At 41.7% G+C, this 11,240-nt stretch overlaps 1 long non-coding RNA gene across 1 annotated transcript in view; it reads right to left on the reverse strand.

Moving 5' to 3' along the window:
• Positions 1–9,328, reverse strand: part of LOC131418683 (uncharacterized) — a 29,849-nt gene extending 20,521 nt beyond the window's left edge. The window contains exon 1 of the long non-coding RNA XR_009222958.1: positions 8,902–9,328. This is a non-coding gene — a long non-coding RNA (uncharacterized LOC131418683). The remainder of the gene's footprint in view (positions 1–8,901) is intronic.
• Between the last annotated feature and the right edge of the window lie 1,912 nt (positions 9,329–11,240).

Here is an 11,240-nt window from a genome sequence, read left to right on the forward strand (position 1 = left end):
ATCCTTCATCCAGCTTCCCCAAATGTTGACAACTCACATAACAACAGACCACTTATCAAAATCAGATAATTAATATTGATTCAATACTATTAACTAATTTACAGACCTTATTCAAATTTTGCTAATTGTCTCACTAATCTCCTTTTTTTTCGGTCCAAGATCCAATCCAGGATCACATGTTGCACTCAGTTATCATGTCTCCTTAGTCTTCTTTAATTTGGAACTGTTACTCAATCTTTCTTCATCTTTCATGACCTTGACACTTTTGAAGAGTCAGTTATTTGGGGCCAGTTATTTTATAGAATGCCCCTCAAATTGGGAAATCTGTTCTTAAAGAATGGCCTCTCCCTTTCATACTCCTCCAACCAAAATTCTGGAAAGGTATTAGGGTTTTACTCTTGTGAGCAAATGTGTCTGGGGGAAAAAATGGTGAAATCATGCCAAATAAATACTTAATTCTTCTACAGTTTAGGGACCTCCTGAAAAATGAGGCCTCATGCAATTAATCTCATAAAGCTTATATGGTTAATTGAGTCCGAAATTTGGTCATCCTTTTCAAAGAAGCAATCAAGTAGAGTGTAATCAGTTACAAATAACAGAAAATCAAACTGAAACTGGTTTAAGCCAGGGAGATTTATTGGGACATGAAACAGAAATCTAGAGGTAAGATGAACTTCAGGCAAGGGCTGACCCAGGCCCTCCAGAGTCTTTTTACCTTAACTCTACCTCTCACACTGTTGGCTTCTTCCCAAGACTGGCTCTGACTGTGGTCACAAAGCAGCTACCAATAACAACTAGGGTAACATTCTCCCTCATCCACATCCAGAAAATCAATGAGAGTTGTCTCTAACCCATTCACTAGGGCTAGACTATGAAATTCACTGATTGCCTTAAACCAATCATAGCTCACATTTGGGCTGAGAGCAGGACCACTGTCACCCGATTCACATGTGGGGTGCTGTTAAGAGAAATGGGTGCTATATAGGCGATTAACTTATATCCACCACAAACCAGAATCCCTAGTGGTAGAAAGGCAGCAGAGGGTGTATATGGGGGAAAGGAGATTTTGTGCAGGTATGTTTTAATGGATGCTCAATCAACGCTAAGATAGACTCAGCCAGAATGTCAGAAAGAACATAGTCTATAAGAAACCAGGCATGATAACTGAGAGATGGCGGTTTTTATCGCTTCAGTATAACATTGTCTTCAGTGGCTATTTAGACCAATGCACTCACAAGTGTGTTCTGCACAACACTGGCAACATGGAATAATGGCAGGCACCATTATCCATACGAAAAATGGGGTCCTTAGGCAGACAATTTTGAGAAATATTACTTATATCAAAAATACCTCATGCCTCAACTCACATCTTCTCAGCCCACTGTTTCACTCCAGCCATTGTTGTGCCAAGCCCACTGTGTGCAAGTGCCTCATCACAATCTCCAACGTTTCCATTGCTTTCTGTCCCAGGGCTTCTTTGCCACTGCAGTCTGAGATGCCTGCAGTAACCTGTTGAGTGCTTCTGACGCATGTGCAGTCCTAGACACATGAACTGGCTTTGGACTGGCGTTTTTTCTTTCCCTCTTCCACTCTTCCTGTTCCTCAAGATCGCTTGACCAAAACAAAACAGAACAAAACAAAAAACTACTTCCATACAAACCCTTGTTTCAGGCTCTGCTTTTTGGAGTAATCGAGGATAAGACTCTAGATGAAACAATGTCACATGAGTTTTTCTAGTGCAAAATTTCTGTGAGTCCTTAATTTTTAATGGACAGCATGATATTCTAAAATTGTTTATAGTGTGTAGCATTTTCTGAATTAATTGACATGGCAATAATTTTTTCTTTCATGAACATTTTGTGAGGTTAGTATGTGATAGAAACATTTTGGACAAGGCTGGCCTAAACCAAAAATCTTGGGTTTTATGTGATAGAGTTTTGGTAGCTGGTCTCTAAGAATGGCCCCCAGTGAACCACTCCTGGTATCTGTGCCCTTGTGTTGGCCCGTTTGTTCCTGCATTGAATCTGAGCTGGTCTGGGATTTGTGTCAGTCAATAGAATGAGCAGAAATCACACTGCAGGCCTGGCCTTTAAGAGGACTGGTGATTTCTACTTTCTCCCTCTTGGAACACTTACCTTTGGGATCCTTGAGCTGCCGTTTAAGAAGTCTGGCTACCTTGCTGGAGAGACCATGTGGAGAGGCCGTGTGAAGAGGAGAGGCCTCGTGACCATATGGAAAGGGAAAGAGACCCAGCTGCCCCAGCATCCCAGAGTTTCCAGACGACTCCAGCCTCAGCCACCATCTGACTGTAACCCAGCAAGACCAGAAGCATAAATGCCCAGGTGAGGCCAGTCAAACTATAGAACCGTAAAGAGAATAAAATGTTTGTTGTTTTAAGCCACTACGTTTTGGGGTGCTTTGTTACATTGCAATAGATAGCTGGGAACTGTTTAATTTTAATCTCCCAATGTGGAGCCCCAAAGCATGGAATTAGGCACAAGCATTTGATTTCTTGCTTGGATGATTTCTTTCTTTTCTTAGGGTCACCTGTTAACCTATTTTGTGGGTTTTTCTGTTAAAATTTAGTTACAAAAGTGTGGATCTCTTGTTTTGAGTCCCATATCTACGATTTCGTAGAAAAATCTACGATTTTTCATGGTTTCTGCCTCCCAGCATTCCCTTCAACCTTCTTCTCATCATAGTCCTCTGAGGAATCAACATTTCTCACTCTCAGTCCATACGCTGGGCCCACCCTAGCTGAATGGGGGAATTTTAGGACACACACCTGGCCAATCAGAGCTTCCCTTTCCCCTGGCCACAGTGATTAATGATAAAGTTCCAAGGGAAATAAGATAAAATCACAGATTTCTGCTTCAATGACCAGAAAATAAGCATTTTCTCTTTCACTGGAATTGAGTCTGTGAGGACCCTAAGGCAACAAAATCGAAGAGCATATATTGAACCAGTACACCCCACACTGTGGGCTCCAGCCTGGACCTCTCTCTCTCTCTCTCCTTTTTTTTTTGGTGAAGAAGATTAGCCCTGAGCTAACATCTGTTGCCAATCCTCTTTCTGCTGAGGAAGATTGGCCCTGGAGTAACATCCATGCCCATAGTCCTCTACTTTACATGTGGGACGCCTGCCACAGCATGGCTTGATAAGTGGTGCATAGGTCCACGCCCGAGATCTGAACCTGCGAACGCTGGGCCGCCAAAGCAGAGCATGCGAACTTAACTACTATGCCACCGGGCTGGCCCCCTGGACCTCTCTCTTAAAGGCCAGACGTGTGTATCCAATGGATTGCTTGACATCTCCACTTACATGTTGAATAGGCATTGCAACTTTGCATGTCCAAAAGCAACTCTTGGTATCCACACATCTCAGACATACTTTTCCCATGTTCTTCTCTATCTTGTAAATGGCTCCACCATTGACCCAGTTTCCTAGAGTGGAAACCATGGAGTCATTCTTGATTCCTCTCTTCCTCTCACATCACACATCTGATCCATCAGGAAACGAGCTTTCTGCTCTACCCTCCCAGGATATCCAAAATCCAATCACTTCTCATTTCCTCCACTAGTCTGTTCCAATCTATCATCATCTCCTGCTTGGATTATTGCAATAGTGTCTCCAAGTTCCTTCCCTTCTAACCTGACACCTAGAGTTCATTCTCCACAAAACAGCCAGAGTGATCCATTCAACCAAAAGTCTAACCATATCACTCCAATTATTTGAAACCTTCTTGAAATCTGCTGTCTGACTCAGCAAAGTCTTTACCTTGCTTGATGCTCTCTGAGGTCCAACTCCCAGTTAACCTCTCATCTCTCTCCTCCCACTCACCCCCTTGCTTCCTTTGTTCCAACCACTCTGGCTTCCATGTTGTTCCTTAAACATGCTAGGCAAGTCCCCCTGCACAGCCCTTGGACCAGAGCCTGCAAAGTTCTTCCCCTAGATAGCTGGTGATTTGTTTCCTCACCTCCTTCATATATCACCTTATCATTGAGTATTCGTTGATACTAAAGATTCTATTGTTAACTCTTCTAGGTGCAAAAATGGTCTTGTAGATTGTGCTAAAAATGTTCTCGTCTGTCATGACTACATACCTACGGATCGAATGGTATGGTGTCTTGGATTGGCTCTCTATGTATGATTGTGATTGTGTGTGTGTGTCTGTGTGTGTGTGTGTGATGTGCAAGGAGGTGGAAGGGGGATAGGTGGAACATGATTAGAAAAATGTTGTTAACTGGTGAAACTGGGTGATGGGTCCATACTATTTTCTCTCCTTTTGTGTTTGAAAATTTCCATACTAAAATATTTTTAAAAATTACCTTATCACAGATGCTTTTCTGACCACACTATATAAAGAGTAGACACACATCTCCTCACTCTTACCTTCTCTTGATTTAGTCATCTTCATAGTCTTTATCACCATCTGACATAACACACATTATTTATTTGTTTGTTTATGCCCTCTTCTTCCATGAACATAAGAATGTAAATTCCATAAATATTTATTGAACATAGCTGTGTGTTAGTCACTGTTCTAAATACAGTGCTTTGTTCACTGTATCCCTTGTGCCTACAACAATGATTAACACATAGCAGGTGTTCAATAAATATTTGTTAATTTAATGAAAAATATACACAGAAGAGAGTGACGAAATTATGGAAAAGAGACGAAGTGCTAATGCCATAGTTTGAGCTCCTGATTCCAGCTGAACCTGAAGACCTACTCCTGGGCTTTGCAATTAGATGAGCCAAGAAGCTCTCATTTTTGATTGGGCCAGTTTGAATTGAGTTTTCAGGAAAAACCTGTGACTGAAAGAACCCTCATACACTATGTAACTAAATGTCTCTAAACGTCCTTCCATGCAGCAAAATAGGAAAACTTACTATCTGCCTAGCCTACCTCATAGGCCTGTTAACATTGAGGATCAAATAAATTACTGTATGTGGAAGCACATTGCTGACTTAACATAACTCGGCAATGTGTACTATTGTTACTCACAGTTGTGTAAATAATAAAATCTCAGCATTAAAGGGAAAGTTAGACAGGGAAACTGTATTACTTACAAGTTATCAGAAAAGTCATTCCGGCTGCTCCAGGAGTTTTCAACCAGGGACAGAAAACAACCCAGCTCCACTGAGTAAACTTAATGGGATGAAGGAGAACCAAGATTAAAACTGTTTTACAAGTTAAAAAAGAAAAGACAGAAGTGGGTGGAGGGGGGGATTTACAGATAACCATACCCAGACCCCTTCCCTTTATAGAAGAGGCCAAGAAAACGTCAGTGCTTTGTTCAAGGTCATACAGCTACTTTCAGTGGCAGAATCAGGACCAGAAACCCAAGTCTCTTGGCTTCCAATCCCATACTCTTGCCAGTACCACAAATGTACAATCTCATTCTTCTGAAGTTTTTCTCTTTGTTTTTCCATCCTCTAAATTTTTGGAGATAAATCATAGTTTGGGGGATCAAATTTGATTTCCTCCACTTCAATATTTGACCTATGGAACAATTTACAAACAGAAGAGGGAGAGAAAGAAGAGGAAATTCTCATTCCATATTCCAGAGTTTTCCTGCCCAAGCAAATCTCAATAGCTGAAGCCGTTGGCTGCCATCTATGCTTTGAAGGCCTGAAATTGGTTCTTCCAAAGTCTTTTGGCTCTGAGATCTTTAAATTACATTGGCCTTGTATTAATTCCTAAAGGTCTTTTCATAAACACTGAACTATGTAATAAAAGAAGAGGAAGAAGACCAACTTTCAAAGCAAAAGTAAAAACCATCCACACAACTGTGTGAAATGTGAGGAGCGCATGAATGGGGGCACTGTTGGGTGGAAGAGTGGAGGTCACAGGAAAGTTTGAAGATCTGGGCTCCACTCTTCATGGAGCCATTTCTAGAAAAAAGGTCAGCCCTTGGTAAAATTTTGAAAGGGGTGACACAAGCTTTGGTACCCTAGCCTCTATCTTCTGTGGCTTTTCTGCAACCATCATCATCATCTTGCTCTCTGCATTCCCACTCCTGGTTCTCAATCTCTTCACCCATTTTGAGATGAGAAAGAGATGTCAAGGTCGGAGTAGAATGCAGAGATCTGAAGCTTAGAAGATGCACTTTTTTTTTTAAATTGTTGTTTTAGTAGTTTATAACATTGTGAAATTTTGGGTTGTACATTTTTGTTTGTCCATCACCATATATATGTCTCCCTTCATCCCTTGTGCACGTTCCCTACCCACTTTGCCCCTGGTAACCGCAATACAGTTTTCTCTGTCCATGTGTTGGTTTATATTCCACATATGAGTGAGATCATATAGTGTTTGTCTTTCTCTTTCTGGCTTATTTCACTTAACATAATACCCTCCAAGCCCATCCATGTTCTTGCAAATGGGACGATTTTATCTTCTTTTATGGCTGAGTAGTATTCCATTGTATATATATACCACATCTTCTTGATCCAGTCATCAGTCGAGGGACATTTAGGTTGCTTCTACTTCTTGGCTATAGTGAATAATGCTGCAATGAACATAGGGGTGCATAAGCCTCTTTGGATTGTTGATTTCAGGTTCGTTGGATAGATTCCCAGTAGTGGGATAGCTGGATCACAGGGTATTTCTATTTTTAATTCTTTGAGGAATCGCCATACCGTTTTCCATAGAGACTGCACCAGTTTGCATTCCCACCAGCTGTGTATGAGGGTTCCTGTTTCTCCACATCCTCTCCAATAGTTGTTGTTTTTTGTCTTGGTGATTATAGCCATTCTAACGGGTGTGAGGTGATATGTTAGTGCTGTTTTGATTTGCGTTTCCGTGATGATTAGTGATATTGAACATCTTTTCATATGCCCATTGGCCATCTGTATATTGGAAGATGTACTTTTGAGTCATTCATGCCGCAGGGATAGCCTCTGCTGCAGGAAGCTGACTCATCCAAGGCTACCCCCTTCCAGGGGCAGCTCCCATCTAATGACTAATCAATGCTGGAGCACAAAGGCTGACCATCTCAGCTTGATGCAGGACAACTCTGAAGACCCATTCTAGCTTCCGAGCTTCCCACGGACTGGCCGAGACTGTCATTAGCCTCATTTTGCAGCTCGACTTCTGTCCTCCCTCTGTCCACTCCTGCTTCTTTCTCGTCCTTTCCTCAGGCATTGATCCCAAGAACACCCCCCAATAAACATCCTACACACCAAACTCCATCTCCGAGTCTGCTTCCCAGGGAATCCAACCTGCAAAACACTCCTTCATCTCACTCTTGTTTCTTCTGTGCTCCTGGGTTCCCTATTTCCTGATGTCCTGGTGGTACCTCCTTCCACTTTCCTGAGAACTAACTTGACAACTTGTTCTTCTTCTGTTCAGGGTTTTTCAGAATCGGCCACTCCAGCTGTTTTGTGTTGGATTCACCGCCAGGAAACACTCTCCAGTTAGCTTCTGAATCCTACTAGCCTAGTCTCTATTTTTTGGGCCCTGTCATCAGCGCCTTAGGGCAGTGTAAGGACCATACCCCCTTTCTGGGGTGGATGAACAGAGAATGTAAGGTGGTGGCATACTGAAATAGCTATTGAGTCTGCTGAACTGGAGTAGCCACAGTCCAAGATAGATCATATGACACACCATCCATGTACCTGGGCGCCACTGGAAATCCTGTGAATGAGACCTTGAACTGCCGAGCTGTTGCTGAAACACCACAGAGGGCACTAGAGTTGTGAGGTCTCAGGTGAAACTTGAGTAGGAAATAAGATACGTGGCTTGTCTGGGTTTTTTTTTCAAAATTTGCTGCTTTTTGGATAGAGTCATTCAAATTTCTGAGCTTGTCACACTTCCCCAATTTGTAAACACATATACACTCATATTATTTTATTATTATTTATTTACTTACTAACACACATTTAATTATTTTAAATTAACTTATAATTTGTCCATAAGTAATTTACTTTCTCAGTTGAGTTACGTTGTTCATAAAGTGCCCTGTCAACTACTTCTTTGGTTTAGCCTCTGGAAATAAATATTTAATGAATAAATATACACAAAAGACAATGGCCAGAGTATGGTGCTAGTGTCATGGTCTGAGTTTCTGGATCCAGCTGAACCTGAAGACCTACCCTGAGCTTCCTAGTTACCCTGAAGACCTACCCTGAGCTTCTTAGTTACATGAGTCAATATGTTCTCTATTTTGTTTGTGCCAGTTTGAGTTGGGTTTTCAATAAAGGAATTTGTAGTTAGAAGAACCTGGTATACCATGTGAAGTTGGGAAAGTCACTAAATGTCTCTAAACTTGTTTCCCGAAGTAGCAAAATGGTAAAACTATGCCTACTTCATAGGTAGCAGATACTGTCACATTCTCCTGAGCATTTCTGTCATAATACAGGCCCACCTAAATTCCAATTACCAGCATTTCAATCCCTTTGCCTGAAGGCTTCTTAGCTAGACCAGGCTCTGCCTCACTTTACTTACAGTCAGACAGGCTCCTGAGCAGCCCTCAAATAATAACTGGTATATAAATACCCCAGTTCCCTCAGCCCTTGGGAGGGACCACTCTGAAGTGATCCTTCTGTCCTGTCCCCAAATGTACCTCAGTAGGGTTAAGCTTTAGTTGTCCTCAGTGGTAACCTGTCTATCAACAAACTCGCCCTTTGTTGGCTTCTTTCCCTTCCCTGTCTCCCTTCCCTACTCTCCCACCAGTGTTTCCTGGGATCTCATCCCAAATGGACTACTGGCACTCAGATTTCAGTCTCAGGGTCTGCTTCTAGGGGAGCCAAAATGAAGAAAGTTATGCCTGGTAAGCTCAACTCTCTGTGTGATTTGCCTGTGAGGAGGACGTTGCTGAATTTTGATTGGCTGAGTGGTTTAAACTCAAGTCATCCATGCACATTTACAAGCATAAAAGCTGTGATAACACCTCTTACATTGAAGCAATGTTGTTAAGTTCTTCATTTTATTCTATCACAATTGCATTTATTTTAAAGATCTCTCCAAAAATGTCCTCTTCAATGGATTCTGCAGATAAAAGGATAAAAAAACCATCTAAATACACAGTCTTGCTTTAAAAACACCTGAAAGGATGTGTGCCGTTATAGAATCAATTAGATAAACAGTGTTAATGTGAATGAAGCTAGTATATGTTCCCACATGAGGACTGAGAGTCTCACAGAACTGTGTTGGGTGGAAAAGTATTTATTGTGGCTTAGAGTGGCTCTTGCACATGGGAGGGTGAGAAATGAGATGCCTCTTAATGACCCAATCCACAAGTCTAAAAACTAACTGCACCTAACACAAGACTGTGAGTGGTAACCACAGTCCCAAAACAAAGAGGAAACACCATATGTTTCTAGTGTGGGAAGACTGCTGGGCCCTGCTGGTATTATTGGTGACACCTGCTCTCCCAGCTGGGGAGCATTACTGGTGGTGTCATCTTCAAAAGCAAAGGACAGCAAACACAATCCAAAGAAGAACCAGAAATACAGGCAGATGGGGCTGGTGGCTTGATTAGCAGGTTCCCGTACTTAGGGAACTGGACTGGGGCCATCACGTCCTCTGTTTCCTGTGCTGGTGGTCCCCAGCACTCATCTTGGCAGTGATCCATCACTTGCAAAGTTATTCCAGATGGTCAGGAACTTCTTCTCTCACCACAACCTTCTCACCCCTCCTCCAATCCACCCAAAACCACAGCATCTAGGGTTCACTTAACACAAGGCAGTGGCCTTTGGGTTATCATTTATGGATGTCCTCAGACCTGTTTGCTCCTCTACCTCAATTTCCACCATTATTCAGAGAATCATAGACTATCAGAGTTGCAGGCCTCCTTAAAAATAAATAGTAATACCAATAGGGGCCGGCCCAGTGGCATAGCGGTGAAGCGTTCTGCTTCATCAGCCCAGGGTTCACCACTTTGGATCCTGGGTGCAGACATACTCACTGCTCATCAAGCCATGCTGAGGTGGTGTCCCACATAGAAGAGCTACAACTGTACAACTATGACACACAACTATGTACTGGAGTTTTGGGGAGAAAAAAGAAACAAAAAGGAAGATTGGGAACAGATGTTAGCGTAGGGCCAATCTTCCCAAAAAACAAAAACAAAAACAAATATGTGTATAAACATACACACATACTAGATAGGTAGACAGATGATAGAAAGATAGAAAATAATTAAGCAAATGTAGTAAAATTTATTTTTCTTTCTTTCTTTTTTTTTTTTTTTGTGAGGAAGATCAGCCCTGAGCTAACATCCATGCCAATCCTCCTCTTTTTGCTGAGGAAGACCGGCTCTGAGCTAACATCTATTGCCAATCCTCCTCGTTTTTCTCCCCAAAGCCCCAGTAGATAGTTGTATGTCATAGTTGCACATCCTTCTAGTTGCTGTATGTGGGACGCGGCCTCAGCATGGCCGGAGAAGCAGTGCGTCGGTGCGCGCCCGGGATCCGAACCCGGGCCGCCAGCAGCAGAGCGCGTGCACTTAACCGCTAAGACACGGGGCTGGCCCTTATTTTTATTTTCTTTTCTAGCTTTGCTGAGATGTAATTGACATTGTGTAAATTAAGGTGTACGATGTGTTGATTTGATACATGTATCTATTGCAAAACGATTACCACCATAGCGTTAGTTAACACCTCCATCACGTCACATGTTACAATTTCTTTTTTGTGACAGAACATTTGAGATCTACTCTTTTAGCAACTTTGAAGTATCTGACACAGTACTATTAACTATAATCACCAGGCTGTACCTTAGATCCCCAGAACTTATTCTTCTTATAGCTGGAAGTTTGTACCCTTTGACCAACATCTCATGTCCCCCACTCCTTAGGCCCTGGCAACCATCATTTTACTCTCTCTTTTCATGAGTTTGCAAATAAGATGAAATTTTAACAATTGGGGAATATGGGTGAAGTGTATGTGGAAGTTCTTTTTACTATTCTTGCAACCTTATGCTATCTGAAATTGTTTCAAAATTAAAATTTAAAAAAGAGACAAGCCAACTATCAGAACACTACTATAACTATGATCACAGTTGGCAGTATTTTTTAGCTATTAAAAACCTATTTTTTAAGGACAAAAACCTAAAATACTTTTAATAGGTTTTCTTTTCCTTTACTTTTCATTTTTATTGAAGTGAGAGTCACACAATATAAAACTAACCATTTTAAAGTGAATAATTCAGTGGCATTTAATTCTTTGATAATGTTGTGCAACCACCACCTCTATCTAGTTCAAAACATTTAATCATCTCAAAAGGAAAGCCTACA

Source organism: Diceros bicornis, chromosome 19 (genome assembly GCF_020826845.1).
Source record: "Diceros bicornis minor isolate mBicDic1 chromosome 19, mDicBic1.mat.cur, whole genome shotgun sequence".
In the NCBI taxonomy this organism is placed as follows: Eukaryota; Metazoa; Chordata; class Mammalia; order Perissodactyla; family Rhinocerotidae; genus Diceros; species Diceros bicornis.